Source organism: Meleagris gallopavo, chromosome 11 (assembly GCF_905368555.1).
Source record: "Meleagris gallopavo chromosome 11, MGAL_WU_HG_1.1, whole genome shotgun sequence".
In the NCBI taxonomy this organism is placed as follows: domain Eukaryota; kingdom Metazoa; phylum Chordata; class Aves; order Galliformes; family Phasianidae; genus Meleagris; species Meleagris gallopavo.
Window position 1 is genome coordinate 23,154,762 of NC_139414.1, and position 21,894 is coordinate 23,176,655.

At 47.2% G+C, this 21,894-nt stretch overlaps 1 long non-coding RNA gene across 1 annotated transcript; it reads right to left on the reverse strand.

Moving 5' to 3' along the window:
- Window positions 1–4,013: 4,013 nt before the first annotated feature.
- Window positions 4,014–18,605, reverse strand: LOC109369543 (uncharacterized). The gene is made up of 4 exons (XR_014885498.1): window positions 17,795–18,605; window positions 12,081–17,652; window positions 11,798–11,869; window positions 4,014–10,092 (listed from the first exon to the last, which is right to left on the reverse strand). It is a non-coding gene; the product is annotated as an uncharacterized LOC109369543 (long non-coding RNA).
- Window positions 18,606–21,894: the final 3,289 nt, after the last annotated feature.

Here is a 21,894-nt window from a genome sequence, read left to right on the forward strand (position 1 = left end):
GGGCCAGAGGCACAATGAGGGCTCAGCAGCTCACTGCTACAGTGCTGGGGGGCCCTAAAGGCAGGGGTGTGTGGCTCCTGGCCCCATCTCAACCCTCCTGCAGGATTCCTGCTGTGCCTGCATGGCTTCCAGCAGCCAGACTGGATGAGGGCACATAGCAGAAGCCATGGCCTGATGCAATCCAGCGTGTTCTGCTTGCTCGCAGCCCATCCTCAAAGCATCACCTGGGACACAGAGGCATTTGCTTCCCTTCCCCTCACTCACGGAAAGCTGGATGCTGGCCCCACTCTGGCTGCTCCCTGAGGAGCAGAGGAACAAGGGCTGAGCAGTGAAACCCAGCAGCTTTTGGGTGTGGGGCTGGGGTTGCTGGGGATGCTGGTGCTCAGTGCAGTGCACAGGGGGCATTACCATCATCAGCACGCTTATTTAATACAGTAACTTGAATAAACCTGCCTCTGCACTTTGTACAGGCAACTGCAGTTCCAGCGTCCCCTCGGGACACAGTGTTCCCCAGAGAAGGGCCCAGAGACAAAGAGCATCTTTTGAAGGCTCTCATTACTCCTGTGCCATATTTATCATATCTGATAAGCTTATCAGTGAAATTCCGAAAGAGATGTTTATCTCCTCTTAGAGAAATAACTTTGGCTGAAGTTACTTTGATACAAACCTGCTATGACTCCTTTCTGTAAGTGGAGAACTACTTAAGTGCTACCTTTGAGGAAAAACTGGTGTAATGTTTCCCATCTGTCTGATTTTGTCTCTATGAAGACCACTTTGTGTACCAGCTCTGCCCTGATATTATTACTGAGGGTTTGATTTCAATATGCAGTCATAGTTCTATTTTCCAAGGTACAGTTTCACAAGCATATGTCTTTGGAATCAGCAAAACACCATTTTTTTTCCCCTCCCAAAAGGTACAAAAGGCATTTGTTAGGTTCCGTTTGGGTTTGCCATCTGCACGTGAAAGGGCAAAAGAAAGGAAAACTCCATGGCATTGCAGGTAAGTTTCTATACTTTCCTACAGACACACATGAGATCATCAGGCCAAGCTTACTGTGTCTTAGTTCTCCACATGCTGCTCGTTCCAGCACAGGATCTCAGGCTGACTACAGAGGAAAACAGCTGTGGACAACAGGAAGGACTTATAAGCCTTAATCACTACAATACAGTATATGTGAAAAATGCAGTCAGCATTCCTCACTGAAGCAACAGCACCACCAGATTGAGGCTTTGTTCTGTATTTCACACCAAGTTCAGTTTGCTGGGACCCATGGGCAGGGTGCAAGGACTGCAAAGAGTGTAAGGGTGGGCCACCAGCGTGCGTAACATTTTACATTACTCGAAGCGAGCAGTGAAATAAAACATTTATTTCAACGGGGAACATCTGTATTTCAGACATTCAGTACCTATATCCTGGGCCAGGAGGGCTGCTATCTCCTCCAGAACAGACTGCTTCTGGAGAGCAAAGCCACTCGCTGCTGTCACCGTGAACACCTGAGGCAGCAAACAGCAGCTAACCTGTATGCTGCCTTTGTGCTAATGACCAAGCCATGATAACCACATCCATGGCAAACTTCCCATTTACTTCAATTAACTCCAAGCTGATCACAGCAGTCAGAGTGAGCCAGAGCCCCACATTCTGACATCAAGGAGAGGACATTCAGCACAGCTGCAGCTTTCTGCTCAGCTGCACCTCCCAGCGCCCTCAGCAGGCTCAGACATCTACACCTGAAGCCCCTTGATGGGCCCCATGATGCTCCCCCTGCCATGGCAGCCACAAAACCTTCCTGTGTTGGAGCTCAGCCCTCCTGCAAACACAGACAACCCCCCCCCCCCCCCCCCATGGCTCCATCCTGCCATGGCCTGCATGCAACTCTTGGAGAGTTTTAGGGCAGAGAGCTGGTTTCCACACAGTGTAGAAAATGTATATCTGCTTGCTAAGATAATGAAAGTGACTTATTTCATAATGTTATTATTGGTCTGAAACGCTGTTAAGCATTGGTTTGAGCAAACGCTGCACCGCATCCCCTCACTAGTGTGCGGTGTTGGAGCTGCAGAGCTTCCAGGGGGGTTGTGTCTCCCCTGATGCAACGCAGATTTGTTGTCACCACGCTGAGAGCTGCTGCCCTCTCCCTGAGAAGGCTGACTTCTTAGAGAGTCATGTTCTGGAGCACCAACCAAAAGGTGCAGCTCCCAGGGAAAAGGCTTAAACTGAAAGCTGATTGTGAAGGCAGTTCAAGTAACAAACTGACTGCTATTAATTCCAGAAATACTGAAACATTTCAACTAAATAATAGGGACATTCCTGAGTCCTATTTGGACTTTTCATCCCACAAAAACAACGACACAACATGGCTTTTGAGATAAAACAAATGTAAACTATATCAATCCCTCATCAGGCAACTACTCTGTTTCACTCAGCTCTGATTTCATTTTGAAGTAATCTCTTTAGAGCACAACTAACAGAATTTAATCAGTGTCTGCTCAGTGGTTAGAGAACAGAGGGTCACAGTGCAGCCTCTGCTCCCCAGGCTCACAGAACATCCGATTCCATTAACACTATCAGCTGCTTTTTCAAACAACTGTGAAGAAGGGAAGGAAACCCAACACCACCCTGCTGGCATTTGTGCAGATGTGGCTCCTCAGTGTGATCGCTTTGCGTAGGAGAACTGGAAGAAGTTGAGGCCCAGTCTGAGGAAATACACAAATACAGGGACACCAATGCAGGCCTTTGCAAACTCTCCAATAGAGCTCTCAGGGCCACTGAGCCAGTGGGTTGGCTGCTGGGGCATTAGTGGCTGCAGCTGTTTGAGCAGAGGATGCCATGAGTTGCATAAGGACATCTGTTATGAACATCTATACTGAAGAAAGGAACCTAGCAGTCCTGTGGATCTCGATAATACAAGAAAATTTGTTGCATTCCTGCAGAGAGAAAGGTAACTTCTTAGCACCCTTCTGGCTTGAAGTCATAGATGCAGAAATGAAGGAAAAGAGCTGCTTACCTTTAGAAAGCCTCGGGTAGGCAGGGATCTCCAGCAAGAAATGCCCTCACCTCCACTGCCAACACTTAAATGACGTCTGGGAAGGGTGATCCTTGCTCCTACCCCTTCAGTCTCTCATGTGCATTGCATGCAGCTGAGCTCCCCTGGGCTGACCCTGCCTTCCCACCAGGTGCTCAATCACTGTTTCAGGCCGTGACTTAGCATTGCCACTACAAGTAGTATTAGCAAAAAAAGGTCCCACTGGTGCTGGCGAGGCCTAGCTCTGCAGCACGTCCCCTCTTGCAATGTGCTCAGCAAGCTGGATGGTGCCATGTGCTGCCATGCACTGCCACACGCTGCTGTGAGCTGCTGCCACCACCTGCAGAGCTCAGGCCCCACTTTGCAGCTCCTTGCTGGTCCTGGGAGGGCCACTTGGAACAAGGAGCAGTGATTACCAGTATGTTGACTGTTGGCTGGCAACTAAGCCATCACACCAAGCTTACAGAAATGTTAGAATGGGTTCTGGCGTGGTACCTCCAAAGTGTGTTTGACATGAAAAAGAAATTAACAGAGGAAAACTGAGCTGAAAGAACAATTGGTATAAGCCCTCAATTCAAAAATGATACAACCACAGAATTATCTGGGCTGCAAACGGTCTCTAAGATCACCGAGTCCAGCCACCAAGCTGCCCTACTGCATCCCACCACCAAACCACATCCCTCATCTCCATGTCCACACACCTCCTGAACATCAGCAGGGATGGGGCTGCCCCAGGGAACCCCTCCCAGTGCCTGACAGCCCTTTCATGAAGGAATTCTTCTGCTGGCTCCTCCAGTACCATTGGGCAGATCCTGTCAGGCCCACAGATTATGAAAATTTGAAAGATGAAGTAGGTTGCTCAGTTTCCCTTTGGACTGCAGGGGCTTAATCTCACCACCTGCTATGAGCTGATACAGTTTCCAGGTCTGTGTAATAGAAAAAATACTCTCTCAATATTTTCCTTTTGAACATTTTTCTATATTAAGTTTCCACAGGCTGCAATATATTTACCTACTTACATTATTTAGTTTAGAAGTTTTGAAATAGAACAAAATTTGCATAGATGTTTCCTCAGCAGCATTTTGAAGTGCTGTGTCTGGGATCACTGGTGAAATCCCTGGGAGTCTGCACGCTGCCAACACAAATAGCAGCTATATTTAAGAACAGAGGATTATCCATTCCTTGACAGGGCCATGCCACATACCAGACTGTGCTGTCAGTTCCTAGCAGCCATTCTGTTTGAAGCTCAGACCAGCACAAATAATACGGATGGACTTTTCTCCTGGAGAACAAAGCTTCAAAAGGACCTTCAAAAAGACCTGTAACAACTGGTATGTGACCACCACCTTGGACATACCTCAGGAACAGCAAAAGCCAGCTTCAGGGAGTTTTCTTTTCAGGGGAAAACCAGTGATGGCATTTTGTCATCCTTCAGCCTATGTGAGCATCCCCCTGGGCAGCTGCGTGCAATGTGAAGCCAGGAGGATGCTGCATTCCCGCCTGCAATTCCCTGGAGAGTAATGCTTCTCTGTAGTAAAGCTCAGCTGCTCTGGGTCAGCAGAACTTCAGTGGGATCCATTTTAGAAGTCAGAAGACCTGTGCTGTGGCTCCAGCCACAAACATTAAAGATTGCATTCATATAAACCTCTACTTTCTGAGGCAGTTTCTCCAATGGATGCAGTGCTGAGCACGCAGGGGGTGAGCATATGACTTGTAAATCACAAAATCTTTTACAGTGCACAACAAAACGGACTCTGAAGCATGGAAGTTTTGCATTTGAGGAGGATACAGCACACACATAAGGCTGAGGCAAACACACCTTGTTTAATTATGTGCGTGTTGTGATCCAGGTTAAGATCCAGAACAAGACCTGTAAGTGCCAACATACTGCCATTACAGCAGCAAAACTGTAGCAATGAAGAAGCAAACAGTCCCTCTGCCTCCATCCTAGAGAAACACGCTGATGTCCTGCTGTGAAGCCCATGGCAATGGGCAGACCCTGCCAGGCTTTCAGTGCCAGAGCTGTGTGTGCTCTCCTGCCTGCAGTGCGCTCGCTGCAATGTGTGAGATTGCCACAGCTCTGTTTTTAGCTCAGTGCTCTGTGTGACCCCTTCCCCTCCGGCCTCCCGGCTCTCAGTGCGGGCACAGAAGTGCCTGTGCTCCTGCACTGCTCCCTGGGTGCACCGAGTCCACGTGCATTTCAGAAGAGCCCCAACGTTCACTCCGTGGTGAAGCACTCCTGTGTGCCCAGGCCATACAGGGGGATGGAGGAACTCAGCCAAGATGGCTGGAAATCACTGTCAGCTGAGAAGACTTCACTGGGTGTTCAGAGATACCAGCTGCATTTCTGGGGGGAAAAGTAACATTTCCAACTCCATTGGCACAGTGGCAGAACCTAACCTTTCTGGATTAAAACCTTTTAAACACTTCTTTGCTTTAGGGTTCACATTTTGCCAGGAACAGAAACGTTCTTTGATACGATACCACAGACATTGGTCCGTCTCACCATTTTGATCCATATTTGGGGCTGTGATCAGAGGACTCTGCATTCTGGAACAGCCCATGTGCATTAGGAGAGATGGGGAACCTCTCTACTCGACGTCCACAGTCTGTGGCTGTCCCGACGCCTCTCTCTACCAGAGATGCCCGCTGTCTCAGCCAATGCCACAACAGCTGTGCGGCTGCCATCCCAGCACCGGCCCCTCCGCAGCTCAGTGCGTCTGTCCATCTCCGTGCCTCCCTCCACAAGCGGCTGTTGGTCAGGAGAGCACTTTGAAATGAAATGAGGCTTTGTTTAAAGCTGGTTGCAAAATACAGATCGCTCTGATCAACTCTGTTATTTTAAAATGCCACATACCTCTGGAGTAAAGCTACCATTGGAAGTAGGTTTGTACTGTAAGGTAAAAGCACTTTGAGCAGTGTCACAAATGACCACTGCTCAAAACATTATCAGAATAACACTTCATTTAGCATCCTCTACATGAAATTATCCTCGAGGAAATTGAGGCGTAATCAGCACAGAGAACTGTGCCGTACAAAGCTCAGACTCAGGGCTTGAAATGTCTCTTCCCAAACAGCAGTGACTGCAGCTGTTCTCAACAACAACTGAAGATCTGTGCTTCAGAAGTGGGCTGAGACTGAGCATCCAGGGCTGTGACAGCCTCGCCGGTCTCATCTCCCTCCCCGTCTCTTTTCATATGTGAATTAACCTCCCACGGATCTTCTTTTGCACCAACACACACAACCTCTTTCCAAAGGCAAAGTGGAAATCCCTGCAAGTATTTCTGGTGCTGCTTCCAGCCAGAAATAACAGTAATCTGATCCACGAGCAAATTCCATTTCTGTTACTGAATTCCTTTGTACAAATATATTTGCTTTGAGAAGGTTTGCAGCAGTTAGGCACAGGCCGATTTTACTTATAAGGTGTGAATGAAGAAAGCTTTGTAAGGTTCTGCATCACAGACAGAAGTGTCTGCGGCCTCTCTTACCATGACTGTGCTCTGGTCCAGAGGTGAATGATGCTGCATTTCCTTCTTTCTTCAAAGAAGCCCTTAGAGGAGGTCTAAAGGGTTTGCAGATGACAGGCCTGGCACAGAAATTAAGAGGCAGTGTTGCAGGAGGCAAGGGCCCTCCATCTGCCAGCTGCAAGGGATCTGGCCATGGGCTGTAAGGACAGATCCACCCATAAATATCAGTACCAGGCACGCTTAATCTTGCTTGATTATTTCTGGTTGGTTCCTCTTCCACACAGCTCCAGAGTAGATCACAGCCATTTCTCAAACCAAATAATTCCCTGACAGCCCAGGAGATATCAGTTTCCCATCTGCAATCTATTTCTTGGTTTCTGGCAGATATTTTCAATGCTTGTTTTCAAAAGCTGTTTCAGATTTCCAAGGGCTTCTTCGTAACCTCCACCAGCAAAGCCTCACACAGTTTAATTGTTGGCAGCTGTGTCAGAGAAGCATTTCTGCTGTTCCTGGTGTTGCTGCAGCAGGGATGGAGCAGCCATGTGATGGCCTGGGACATGGGAGCACATGATGGCTTTGGAGACGGTGGTGCTGAGAGCTCTGATCTACGATTACATGCTATGATGCTACGATTTTACAGAGGTGTTTGCAGATATGCATTTTCAAAAGACACTTCAGAAAATTTACATGAAGCTCTGAATTACCAAATAATTACCGATGCACAAGTACAGAGCTAATTAGTATAACAACTGCACATGGCATGCTCAGGTAGCACATCACTGTTCAAAGGAAAATCCAATGCTAGGAATGCATTTGTCAGTCGGAGAACTTGCAAAGCTGTGCTCAGGCTCCAAAGAGCAGAGGGCCCATCCCGGCCATGGCGGACACAACTGTCTGGTGCAGGCTGGCACCTTCCTGAGCTTGCAGAGAGAGAAAGGCAGCAGCTATGTGCCCACCTCAGAAGCACAAGAGCCCAGCACAGCCTCTGAGCTAAAGCCCGACTATGCCATGACTTGTGCTGTCCTCAGTGCATCCCACATCCCTCAAAATCTCACTCCAAAGCAGACACATACATAGATACACTAAGCATATGCACAGCATATATATAACAAAGGCCAGCCCTGTCTTTCTTAGTACAGAGCCACATTTTTAGTTCTGAGGAGTAAGCATTTCAATTTGGTGGTAAAGAAGTACTCAGTCAAAAAAGTAAAAATAAAAATATACCACTATTGAATGTATTTTTAAGGCAGACCAGGGAGTGCAGATGTCTACAGATGTGCTGTCAGTGGGCCTATTGGGAGGTGTGGGGATGTGCCACTAAGAAAGATGGAAACCACTGGGGACAGAACTGTTCTCTGCTGTGCCAGGCTGAACTCCGTCTGAATCATCCATTCCCGTGACTTCAGATGAGCTCTCACTGTTAAGGAGTGTGAACACAAACTCTTCCTGACACCAGAACTGAATGATCACCAATTAAGTCCTTGTGGGAGTACAAGAATCTAGAACCTCCTGATGCTCTCTGTAAGCACAGAGTAATTATGTTTTACAGCCAGAAAATCACTTGCAATAAAAAACAGTGCTTTTTATTTGTAAAATATATGGTCACATTATAAATCCTGAATTTTTCTGGTTTTGTTTGTTTGTTTGTTTGTTGTTTTTTGGTGTGTTTTTTGTTGTTTTTGTTTTTTGTTTTTCCTAGAACTGAACTCCTTTGTTCTTTTAGGAACAATTCAAACTGGCCAGCAGTGGCTATATATAACACGTGTCTCAGGCCAGCACAACTGAAATGTGAAGAGCAGCCCTTGGTTTGCCACTTGCAATAGTAAAGGTCAGTGGAAAATACTCAGCTTTGGGTCTGCATTACCACTATTAAAAGCATAATCCAAAGGGCAGAGTGGAATGTTAGTTCAAAGTACTGAAGAGAAAACTTCCTTGCAGAATTCACACCCAGACGTATTCCCACATGTCCTTCCAGCCCTGGGTTACGTAGAAGAGGGATCCGGTTCTGTGTAGGGCTCAGTTCTGACATAAGTCCCTACACATATTTGCACAAGGAGTTCTTCCCTGACTGTATAAAATACAGCAGTTTCAGAAATAACACCACAGCAAACAAAGCAGAGAGCCACGGCTCTGTGCACGTTCTGGACTTCACTTCTGCATCTCTAGAGCAAGCACTGTCTGCTGTCCTCCCAAATTCCCCTGCAGCCTTTGCTCTGAGTCCTCTCCTACCAGGGACAGGGCCCAGAAATCACGGTCAGTTCCCGCTCCCGATTCCGTACACGCATGGAAAAATCACTTTGTTCCCGTGCCGCCTTTCTCCATCCTTTGTCTGCCTCCTGTTTAATGACAGCGGCGATGACAGCTGAGCGCGGACTGTTCGCACCCGCGAACCAGCGCAGCCCCCTGGGCAGGGACGGCTTTAGGAGAGAAAGCTTCTAAACGGCGAAGTAAAAAGGGGGGCGAGAAGAGGCCACGGCATCGGGCAGCTTTTCACTGCGAGGAGAGGAAAAGAAAAAGCCACTGCAGCTGCCTCTGCACTCTCCCTGCGCAGCAGTAGATGGAGCCCTCTGCCAGCAGCTCCAGCAGCGCCAGCAGCGCCAGCAGCGCCGCCCCCCGCCGCCGCCACGGCGCGGGCTGTGCGTGTGCCGGCCTGGCGTCAGGCAGCAGCGCGGCTCCTCCGGGACTCTGAAATGCAGAGGTGTGACCTGGACCGCCGCATCGCCTTTGCTCCCAGTTCCTTTGTACGTCGCCACCCGGCCCTCGTGGAATTCAGCACCATTCGGAAAATGAGACGACAGCTGTTTTATTTCTCTTGCACAACGAGGAATGAGAAATGCTCTTGCCCCGGTTGGAATTTCTGTGTAAACTGCATCGGTGCAGGAACCTCCGTTATCCGGATGATTTCGCAGAAACGAATGGCCGTGGGCTCTGCAGCCCCTTTGTCACCCACTGCAGATCTACCGCCTTTAGAGGGTTCATAACAACAGAGCAGAGGGAGAGGAATGAGGACAAACTCTGGCACTAATTTGCATTGCTGCAGAATACAAAAAATGACAGATGCACGTATGGGCTTTTCCTCTTGCCCTCAGACTCCGTGTGCTGTGTCAGGTGTCTGCAGTAAGGCTCTGCGTGGACACAGAAGGCTTTTCTTGTGCTGTGCGCTGCAGGACCAGAACTGCAGGTTGCAATTGCCTCAAGAAATGTCAGCCAGAGCTTGTGCAACAACAGCTGACGTACCAGGTTTTACTGACCACGTAAATCTAATATCAGGACCTTCGAAACAGACCGCTCTTGTGGAGCAAAGCGAGCGACAGCAAAGGAAGCACACTCCTCACAAACTCAAACAGGTGATCTCCAAACAACAAGAAGATCCACGCCAGGTAACAAAGATCATTCATTCTCTGTAGTTGGGGAATGGGAACACAGACAGCAGCATCCCATGCTGAAACACAAACAGGTGAAGCAGCTCCGTCCACCTCCAGCGGCCAGAATAGCACCAGGCAGTGCTGAGCTCCAGGGCCCACCAGCTTTCAGCTGAAGGATGCTGCGTGATCAGAAGCACACTCGGACATTCAGAGGAGCTGGCACGAAGGTTTCCACATCCCCTGGATGGAGCAGAGCAGGACACCCATTACTGCTCACGTTTTTCTTCTTGGGAAGGGAAGGAGCGACAGAAGATTTTTCAAAGCAGTGAGAAATCGGAGAGGTTTTTCTCCACGTAAGAGAAAATAATATAGGAATGCTCATTATTTAAGACTGTTTAACATCCAAAAGCTACATTATATTGTAACTCAATTTTGTATATATTTTGACAGTCATATTATTCATCAACCCTACAATCATTCTGACAAAGTGTGCTGCTTAAAATTATGCATGAGCAGAAAAAGGCAATGTGGATATATAGCTCACAAAAGGATTTCATTGCCTACCCCCCAACTGCTGTAGAGCATTGACATCTTTCCTCAATGGTCTTCTCTCAGAGGGGTCCTTAAGGCATCAGAATCTCCACCCTCTATTACCCCAGCTGAAACCAAGCTGATGTACTATCACACCAGTCCAACTTCTGTAAGTGAGAACAACATTCAGCTGCTGTTTTTGGCTGTGTTTGTCCACTTGCTTGATAAAGCACTGTGCACATTCTGCTTACTTCCACTACACATCCAAGTACAGGCCTGGCTTTCAACAAAAGTAATCACACGGTACCGAATGCCAGGAAGGCCATCTTCTAAGTCAGCGTGTAATTCTCTGGAAACACACGTTGCTATATGAGCAGCATATAAAAATATATTTGGACATTTTTAGATTCTTTGAAGATTTAATGCTTTGCAAGTAGGAAAACTGAGAATATTATAGAGTTACATGAGATGCTGGAAATGATATTTACCAGCGAGGTAATTCAATATTCCTCTATTGTGACATTCAATTATTAAAGAGAGGCCCCCAGCAGTGAATTGGTGGGTGATGAACTCATGGCACACCACCCTCAGAGAAGCGGCAGCGCCTGCAGAGGGGCACTGGCAGCTCTGGGTGCCACATCCCCAGCTGGGCACTGAAGCGCAATCATGGAGTGCTTTTGGCAGAACTGATTTCTCATTTCTCAGAATAAAAATTAACAGAAGAATGGAGACTGGACGGCCATTTCTAGAGACAGGTTTTTTTCCTGGTAGTAGCCTTAGGCTGACTTTCCGGATTTAAGACATCATCCTGCACCTGATTCTGCATAGACGGTCTGTTCAGATAGGACTTGTGATTCAGCTCCAGCACAAAAAAAATAAAGGAATGTGAAGTTTGGTCTTTAATGAACAGAAGCCTCCAGCTGACAAATTAACTACTTTAGAGAAGTGAAAATTAAACAGTCCTGCAGACATGAGTGTTGGCATATGGAAAGCTGCCACTGAGCTAATAATAGATGTGTCTACCGCAGCAGAGAGGGAGGTCCCATCGTCCTGGAGCACACCATACATCTGGGCACTGGGAAAACAGCCACGAGGCAGTGTCTGTTTGTTGCTTCTTACCTTCCTGTCAGCTATTCATCTGCTGCAACCGCTGGCTGAGGGCAGCCATCCACAGGCGGTGACACTGCAGTGCAGTGGCACCAGGATCAGTTCTGCCCACCAGCCCTCAGTTTAGCAGATGAGTTTCCTGAAGCCGCAGAAGCACAGGAGAGTTTTCCACTAGCACACTGCCTGCTGCAGTGCAACTGCTCTACATAATTCCCCCCAACCCGGCCAACAGAATGCAGAAATGTGAGCGTGTGACAACAGCCATTTCCTCACATTACTTCAGGTAGATGTAAAAGCACAAAACTACCTGTGGACTGGGTCTTCCTTACTTATACCAGCCCAACCCCTCCATCATCTCCTTGTGTGCAGTAGAGTCATGCTGTTGAAAAACAGAATGAGAACCAGAGTCACTACATGGAAGATGGAAAAAAATCAGAAAAATTACAAATCAGAGAAGGAAAGAGATTTACAGACAGGTGATTATGAAACTCATCAATTGTATTTTCATAAGTATTCTCTTATTCATTAAAGGGAGAATGCAAATGAACAGGATGGTGGAACTGCAGGCAGACGGCAGCCAGGTAACTTACTTCCAGTTATTCCCAAAAACATTCCAAGCAGAGAAGAGACCAAAGTACGTGATGTGCTCCAGCAGCCAGCAGTAAGGTTGTGCGTACACTGCACTGCAGTAGGAAGTGGAGTACACTCATGTGAAACATGCCTCACCCTACACACGCTCTCCTGGAGATGACAGATGAGGCTGATTCACAGCACTCCTCCCAAAAAGCGTCCCTACACCCTGTAATACAGAAAGCCAACAAGAGATAATGGGCACTAAAGAGCAGAAGTGAGATAAAGCACTAAAGAGAGAGATAAGGTGCCGAAGAGGAGATACGCACGAGTGTGCGCACACAGAGAGGAACAAGCTCTAATAAGAAGCAAGGGCAGACTCTGCCAGTTTTAGCACTGAATCACTGCTTCTCTTCATAGAGTACATAGCCCATGAGCTTTTGGAGACTTCTGGAGGTAATAAGCCACAGGGCAACTTTGGTTGCATCACTGCTGAGTAAGCTGGATTATGAGATGAGTGGAGATGGGGCGACTGCTGACATTAAGAACCCATTGGTCCAGGAAAAGGAAGCTCCTGCACACACAAACTGCTGTTCAGCCAAGCCTGACGCTGTTGTCATTATGACGACAAATACACAAAGGGCTCCTACTGTAGGTATATGCTCCTGAAAAACCTGGGCCTCTGCCTGAGACTGTAGCAAGAAGAAGTAACCTTAAAAAGAGCCTGTAAGTTCTGTTAATGTTTCAGTGCTTCCAAGTCAGATCAGAAACTAAAGGGCTCTCTGAGAGTTCTGCATCTTCTAGCTGCTTCCAGCAAGTAGTTGCTGTCTTCCACACATGTAAGTCCTCCATTGGCAGAATTCAACTGGCAGTTTTATCCTTATAGACTACCTACTGGCTCTGCATCATCCATCATTAGAATATCACATCAGGTTGGGTGCCATGAACTTCACAGAGCTGACAGCTGCAGCAGATCAGCTTGCTGATAGCCTTCCATGTGTCCCTGTGAGCTTGCCAGAGCAGAAAGTCTGACCCCAGCAGTGCTGGCTGCTGGGAACATGACTGGGATGGATTTCTCCAGCACGGGACAGGTTTTTCCAGGTCTGAAGAGGGAGGGATGGGTCTCTGGCCTTACACAACGTACCACTACAGCAGCCACACTTGTCACCATCCAGAAGAACAACAGAACAGTTCCAGAAGCTCTTTCCTCAGCACAGGGTGGTAGGCACAGCCACAGAAAGGTTTTGGCATCATGAAGGTGCCCTGGCCTCCCCTGGCTGCCACTCACACGGCTACTCAGACCTGTGCTTCCTCTCCCTTTGCTTACTTTATGTTCTTCTCCACTGTTGAGCCTTTTGGTCCCTTTGTGCCATCCCGCCCTTTGCCCTGAACAGGGCATGATATGGGCACAGCATGAGGAACCCGAGACAGGAAGAGGAGTTCAAGAGGTTCCACATGCTGCACCCCTGGAAAGGTGACATTTCTCCACACAGAGCAATGGCACTGATACCACACACAGCAGCAGTCCTTAAGTTAAAATAGCAGCAACACTGACAGTACTCACAGGTCCCAGAAAAGAAAGGTGATGCAGAATTGGCTCGTTCACCTTTTCCATACTGGGAACCAGCACAACTGTTGTCTGCTTCAGTCATCCTCTGCAATATGTGATACTCTGCCTCAAGATCACACAAATTAAAAAAAAACTAAACCCACAGTACTCCATTTGTTTTCTACAGGAAGAGCTCAAAACGCAACAAAATCCAGCCTCTCTGTATTGTTCTTCGCAAGCTCCAAAGATGTCAGCTGCTCAGGATATATCACATTACAGCCCAGGGATGTACCCATCCTCTGAGTAAGGAGGGCCGTCACCCTGCAGCCAGCTGCTGCAGAACACGTGCTCTATGCATCTCAGGGCCAGCAGAGCTCCTAGCCAGCCCTGGCGTCTCTTATATTCACATCAAACTACAGCTCAGATCAGGGACAACCCTGGCAAGCACTGAAAAATACATTTTCAGAGCTTTGAGAAAAATAGGGTTTTTGTTTGTCCTCCCCATCTCTTTCTTCAAAATGACCCATGCCCTGCAATAATGAGCAGCGGACACCAATTGCAATCTCTTTGTGAGAAGCAGCCTCAAGAAATCTTACGGTGTTTTAGACATTCAAAATAAAAACTGATGATTTCACAGTGTTAGTCAGCAATAACTTCAGGAAGGCTTACTGGAAGTCACGAACAAATCCTAAAGGTGTTGGTCTGATTTGAAAACTGGCAGTTCCATATCTTGCAGCAGAAAGCTGAAAACAACAGAAGGACACAGTGACAAAACATGCACAAGAATAAGATCCAGTGGAAAAAAAATCTGACTTAGTAAAAACAAGACAGGATACAGCATCAGGCTTGTCCTAAAGAGGGATTCCTTTGGCTCTTCCTAGTTTCTGAAGTCAGAAAGTGTGTTTTTCTTCCTTTCCAAGGGGCTGGATTGAGGCTGTGCTGCTCCTGGGAAGAGCAGGTGGGGCAGACGGCCGTGGGATCCCCACTCTGGGATCTCCTCTCCCTCTACAGCATGGTTTGAAGATGGCTTCAGAGCTGTGGAGAACTGAAATACCCAGAGCCCTCCTGGGCCCACGATGTGCAGCTGTCCCTGGCACGAGCTCAGCGATGCAGAGGAGACAGCAGCAAATGCTCTTTCCCTCTCTCCATGAACAGCCCAGCAAAGAACAAGATAACTTTCTTCTTGCATTACTATTGGTTCATTTGGCTGCATTTTAGAACAGACACAATTAGGCAGATTTTTAAACAAACAGATTGTTTACATTCTCATTAAAGATGGCTCAACAAGATTGTTTCAATGACTGAAAAGCCAGCATCGGGGATCTTACAGACCTGCACTGGGCTGAACTGCAGCAGTTTGCCTGCTGGCTGCATGCAAGGCTCTTCTGGGGAAAACAGCACCCGCAGTAACAAGCCCTTAGGCCCTGACAGCACAAACTGCAGCTTCCTGCAACGTAACAGCTGCTCTGGATTTCTTCCTAATCGGCATTGCACACAGCACAAAGGTTTCAGTAGCCAGGATCTTACTTCAGGGCAGTACACCATTTCCTTTCACACACACACGAGGTCCCTGGAGCCAACCTGCGCAGTGCCCAGAGGCTCCAGCACCGGCTCCTGGCTGCAGAATTCTGCTCCTGCCCTCCATGTCCTCTGTAGGCCTGCAGTGCAGAGCTGCTCCTGACAGGTACATGCACATGCAGCTTGGAAACAAAACAAAGGGTGAGTTCTGATGAAAGCTTGGCCATTATAACCCAAGGGTAGGACGATGTATGGGTAGAAACTGAATTTCAAATTACAACAAATGTGCGTTAGTATTATGAGTGTTAGTTATCTGTGTGGGGCTTGAAAAGCAGCTGTATGAAACATAGCAGCTAAATGCTCTAATATTTCCTTTACCATCCAAAAATGTGAAGTGCGGGTAGTGAAACAACCTTGGCAATTTACTTTCCTGAGCTTTTTAGGTGATAACCTGAAGTAGATGAGGTACAGTTATCACATCCCCTCTGCCCTACCTCTCCAGCTGAGCACTTCCTTTTACTCCCCAACATGACTTCAAGACACTGACGGTTCTGCTTTTCCCCCAGATGGGGAACATTCCTGTCCTAGCTCCATCCATTATATGGCTCCATCATTACAAGAATCATCAAGCTTTCTGCCCTGCTCCACGCAGCGTTAAAGCAAATACAATGAGCCTAAACTTGTCACTAACCATAAATGCACCTAATCCACCAAAAACCGGGAGCTGAGCCTTCAGGACAAGATGCTCTCAGAAGTCCCAAGTCTGGAGACAGGAAAATGCAGAGCACCACTTCTAAAATATTTTACATGGTAGGAGACCATCTAATCGGTGTACCAGAGTTAGACGAGTACAGAATCCGCATTAGAAGCTGAATCATTTCCAGGATAGGAGAGATTTATCCTATAGTGCTCCCTATTAAGGTCTTACACAGTGTGCTACCTACTCAGTAAACCCAAGAAATTAAATGACTCTGGCACAAATGAAGAGATCACAAAAAAGATCCAATAAAAAGACTTGGGAGATAAAAACCTCTTTGTATCTCCATCGTGGGAGCTGGACCAAGGACGAGGTTGGGCCCTGCTCTGCACAGCACGCACTTTCCAGCACCCCGCAGCCCCGAGGCTTTCTCGCCTGGGTGCACCACACTCCTCGGGTGATCAGGGCTCCCTCACAGCAGGCAAGGGCCAGCGAAGAGCATACGAGCCTGAAGCCACAAGTCTGAAGCTACTGAAGACATGGGAACATAAAGCAAGTCTGAAGCTTAAAGCGTTGGTTTTAAGAGCTAAATAGTTGTGCCCAGTACTGTGATCTGTTGTTACTCTGCTGTCGTTAGTCCACCAGAGCTTAAAATAGGCTGAGCAGCAAGGTAAACAACTGCAAAAATCCCAGGCTGCTGCCAGCAGACACTGGGGAGGCCGCAGCATCACACTTTCACTTCACTTCCAGTGACTGCATTATTCGTAGAAGTCTCCATTATAATCCAGGAACCGAGTGTTGATGCAGCCAGAGAAAAACTTCACGCTGCAGAAGAATCCACACACCGCATGCAACGGTGGATAAGCCCAGCTCCAGTGCTGTAAGCAGAGCACGCATGGAGTGCCCTTTGCTGCAAATACACAGACAATGCTCCCTTTACTTCACTTCCTCACTCTGCAGGACAAAATCTAGGCACGAGATCATGGTCTCCGAAATTCTCCGAATTCACCCTGTCGAGTGCAGGTAGTTCTCATGCTTCAGCTACTGCCGTCACAGGCTTTGTTAGTGCTGGAGGCTGAGGCTTTGTAAGGAGCCATGGGAGTTCAGGACGTTCTGTTCAGAACACCAAAGGCGCTGAATAACCACTTACATTTGCATGTGCCTAAACATAGCCTAAACATACTGCAAATAGCAGGAATAGCGTTAGAACTGAGAAGCACAACTAAAAGCAACAAACACCCATTAATAATTTGGTACTTTTCCAGAAAGGCTAGAACACAGCCTATCGAAAAGAATAACTGAAGTGGTATTTTTGTATAGACAATGGAGGAAACAACAAACAAAAAGCCCACGATCACAAAGGGCAAAGATTTGAAATGTTTGCCGCAAACTTCAAAGCCTACTTTTAACCAGTCAGTACACTTTATGAGATTATCCCAAGATAAGATCATCTGTTAAGTACTGTTTCTGGAGTTCTGACTATTTGCTAGACATGCACAGTCTATTTGTTGCCTGAGCTCAAATGCTTTTCTCTGCTGCAGCAGCGACAGCTCACAAAGAGGCAGCCAGCTTACAGCAGAGCTGCTGCATTATGAATCACACCGTGTGCAGCAGAAGGGAGGCTGCAGTGCCCAGGATGGGCTACGGAGAGCCAGCAGACACGGGGTGCTCCTCCTGGTGCTGCCCACGGTTTGGCAGATGATCGTCAGAGCCGCTCTCATCGCATACATCCGTTTCTCGGCTTCCGTATGCTGAGCATCAGCAGTACAGCAGAACACCCCAGGGACTGCCCACCTTAGGAAGCCAAGGAAGGGAAAAATGAGACCATCTGAAAAGGAAATAATTTGGAGCATTGTGAGGCATGTGCATTTCTGATTTCAGAGGCAGTTCAGACTGCACTTTAGAAGATAGGCTCTGACCCGTATAACAGAAGAGAAAGGAAACGTTAAAAACGTAACAGCGCTTCTTACAATTATTTCATCCCCCCCGATGTCTGTTGAGGCAGGCTGTAGTTACTGCAGTGAAGCTCACGAAGTGTCTGGATGCTGTGAGCACTGCTACCTCTGCTATACCTGACCAGATTCACCCTCACAGCATCCCTGTGCAAGGGAAGTAGGGCAGTGAGTGCGGTTCATTGCAGAGATGGCTGCAGAAGAATATTCCTGTAGTTAAAGGATCCCGTGTCACTGGATCCGGTGATGCACGCAGTGATTTTTAAAGAAGCCCCGCCCGGCAGCAGCGCGGGATGCAGCCTACCGGCGGCACAGAGCAATTCCCACTCGGAGCCGATTCCCGCAGCCCGGGCAGCGCTGCAAGGCAGCTCTCTGCCGGCCGGGATGCGTCACCCAGAGGAGTTCCCGACGGTCTCCAGCTGCCAGACAGCGTGTCACGCAGCCCGGCCACTCAGCCTCCCAGTCAGGCTGTACTCAGCTGTGCTATACACGTGCAGCGGCCTCCAGAGCACAGCGACAGGTGTACTTTGAAACCTGAAGGGTCCTTAGTTCATTTAAACCCTTGGCAGGAAGCCACAGCAGAAGGTCCATTAGCGCAGCTGTCGGAGCAGAGGGACTTACAATGGCCACACCTGTTCCATCACCGCTGAGCGCCCACAGTGCTCCTCACTCCCACCTTCTGCCCAGTAGCACAGCACGACAGACCCCTGCGCTGCACAGAATCCAAGTACAGCTCCAAATGACCTCAGAAGCATTAGCTCCACACTGTGGCAGGATTTCTTCCTGCTGTGACAGAAGGCTCTGCTGTGCACGGCTTACACCAGAACACCCACGTGCCAATGTCAGGACACACCACAAGACCGTATCTGCTGTAGATTTCAGTAGGGAGCATTCACTCTCCACAGGACCCAACGTGTGCCCTGCAACCACCACCCAGCCATGCACCGAGGCCAGGACTCATCCAGAAGAGCAGAGAAGGCAAGGGAAGGGGCGGTCAGAAAATGCAGAATTGGAACATGGAAGAATGTGGGAAAAGGAAGAGAACAAACACACAATCCCTTCTAGAACTAGGGGTTGTACCTAAATGTCTACTGGGTGCTTTGTGGAGGAAGCAGAACATTCATCAGCCCACTGTCATCAGATACACATCTGTGCCAAAGCCCTTTTCCAAAATACTGGCAGCCATGACAGCAGAAAACACAAGCACTGCCCAATTACCATACATGTTTTTTAAAGCCCAAACAAATCCTCGGTCACATCCTGCAGCCCTGACTCACAGCCCCACCTCAACATGCCCACATCCCATAGCTTACAGGGCGAGCCATCTCCTCTTGCTGCTCGCCACAATCTCACACATCAGCTGCCCTCACTGCCTCACTTCTAGGTTGGCTTAACTTCACTGAGCAGAAGTGCTGTGGTTCCTAAGAAAGGAACTGGGGCTGGTTATTTCTGTGACTGCTGCCACATGGATCCTCCCCATTTTCAGACTTCTATGTTAAGTAATTATTCTCTGCAGTGAGGCTCCTGGATAGGAAGAGACATTCCCATTTTACAGACAGGAAAAGAATCCCCTCATGATGGCAAGGCTTTAAAAGAGCATTTTTTCAGTCTAAAGATCAGCTTTTTTTGCTTTTTTTTTTTTTTTTTTTTTTTTAAAGCTAAGGATCACTTGTGTTTTCTCTATAAGACAGTGAGATAAGGACTCCCTTAAGGAACCCTTCTGCGTGGAACTACTCAGTCCTGACCACCACATGCCACATTTCATTCAATCCGCTGGTAACCTCAGTCTGTTGTGAGAGGCATGAGTTCTGTCTTTCAGGTGGATATAATGGATTGCAACCACTCCACAGCAGTCAGAAGCAGGAATTTTTCCTAGGAAAAATCCACTGCCACTGAGCTAGATTCTTCTTCCTCTGAAATCTGTAATTCTATTTTTTTTTTTTAAAGTTCAGATTCATGAACAGAGATTGAAATGACCAAACTGTTTGCATCAAGAAGAGAGAAAACCCTATTTCTCATTCTTCAGCAGCAGTTCTTGACATCTCATTTCACAGACATCAGATGAAAAAGCTTTTTATGTAGAACTTGATACAGAGACTGATATGACTAGCAGAGCATTCCACTAAAAGGAAAATGTCCCACAGAACAGCAGTTGTGTACATTACTCTTGCTGTGGAACAAAACAGCAGTTTTTACTGCTATGAACTCAAGATCCAACAATATTTGGTATTTTATCAATGTACAAATACTGATGGGGTGGAGCGAAGAGAACAGAGCTCTTCTCAGTGGTGTCCAGTGACAGGGCAACACGGCATGGGCACATACTGAAACACGAGTAAACCTGTTGAAGTATAGGCGGAAAACCTTTTTGCTGTGGGTCCGGTCAAACAGGACAGGTTACCCAGGGATGCCATGCAGTCTCCATGTTCAGGAGGTATTCAACAGTGACCAACAGTGTCCTGCATAAGCTGCTCTCGTTGCTCCGCTTTGAAGAATTAACTAGGTGACCTGCAGAGGTCCCTTCTAACCTCAACTATCCTTTAATTGTGAGTAATGAGAAGAACACGATTTTTTAGTCTAGAAAGAGAAAGCTAGAGGTGGGCATAACGGATCCCTTTGAAGCAGACGGATCTCTATGTGTACTTACCAAGACAGATAAAGCAGTGACAGGTTAGCTTTAGGGAAAGAATGGCACATATTTATGTTCCACAGGTAGGAGTATTTAAGTGCTGGAATAGCCCATGGAATCTTAGCAGCAAACTTAAAGAGGAAAACATGAAAACAGTCATTAGGAATGGCCTAGGTGTTATCAATTTTGTTTCATAGTATCTGAATACTCTACTGCTTCAGTGCTTTCCAAGCAGAAAATAGGTGGCTTCAGCATTTGTGCCTTCAGCGAGTCCTTGCTCAGGCGAAGTCACCCCCACAGCAAGGAGGATGCAGCAAGCAGGAAGAAGGATCTTTGGACAGAGGTTCTCAAAGAAGGAAGGTGCACAAAGACAGATGGAGAGCTGCAGGAGCCAGAGGGCGTAATCATTGTGTCTTATCATCATCAGACCAGAAACCATGACAGCACTCCTTAGAGCAACAGGAAACAGAAGTCTCCATTAAATTGGGTAACTAGGGAGAAGAAAGCCTCTAAGTTTATTCCTGCCAGCAAACTAGCTTCTCTGTATCTAGTGGCACACACAAAGTACACCAGTCCTAGACAGGAGAAAATGCCAACATTTTTTCTGTGATCCCATGAGAAAAGACTTTATTCTGTAGGAAGGCTTTGTAATTACAAGAAAGCTCAATGGAAGAAACAGGGAAAAAAAGAAATCTGATGTCCAGACTCTGATGAATTTAACTTGGAATAAATGTACATACTGCACATTTAAGCAGAAATCAAATATCCTAAAAATATCCCCAATACAGCCTGAGAACAGAAGATTGTTGCCTTGTTAAACGCTAGCTTCACTCCAGCTGATTTTTGCATTTTCACAGTATTGCAAATTATGAACTCCTTCAAACTCTGCAATACGCTGGCAGGAAAAAAAAAAAAAAACAAAATAGAGAATAGTTTAATTATCTGAAAGTCAAATCTGCAAAGGAACGGCCTACCTGAAACCCAGCACTGACACACCATTCACAGAATCCATCATTGCTCACTTGGATGTTTTCCTAAAACGTTCATTTATTTTAGTCTGCATTTATGTTAATAAATGGATATTCAATACATTAATTGATGTTTCTGAAAACACTTTTTTTTTGTTGCTGTAAAACAGTTGAGAAATTCAGACTAGCATCTTCTCGTGAGTATCTTACAAACATCCAGCCTCACCTTGTTCTTTAGAAGGCATCTGACAAACGACATTAGTCAGCACTGCTATGTGGGCTGTCACCTCTTATTCTGTAAGAGGACTGGAAAGCTCTGTGCACAGTGCAGGGTACAGTAGGGCAGCAGTTGCTAGGGGAAGAAATTAATTTAGCATGCAAGCTTGTGTCTGTCTAGTTGGTTGGAGATCCGTTTGTGAAAGGTTTTTAAAAAGCACCAAATATACCTGTGACTACAAATAGAAAGCTAGCTTTTGTAGGAGGTAGCTTTTAGGGGGCTGGGAATGAGACACAGTCCTGAC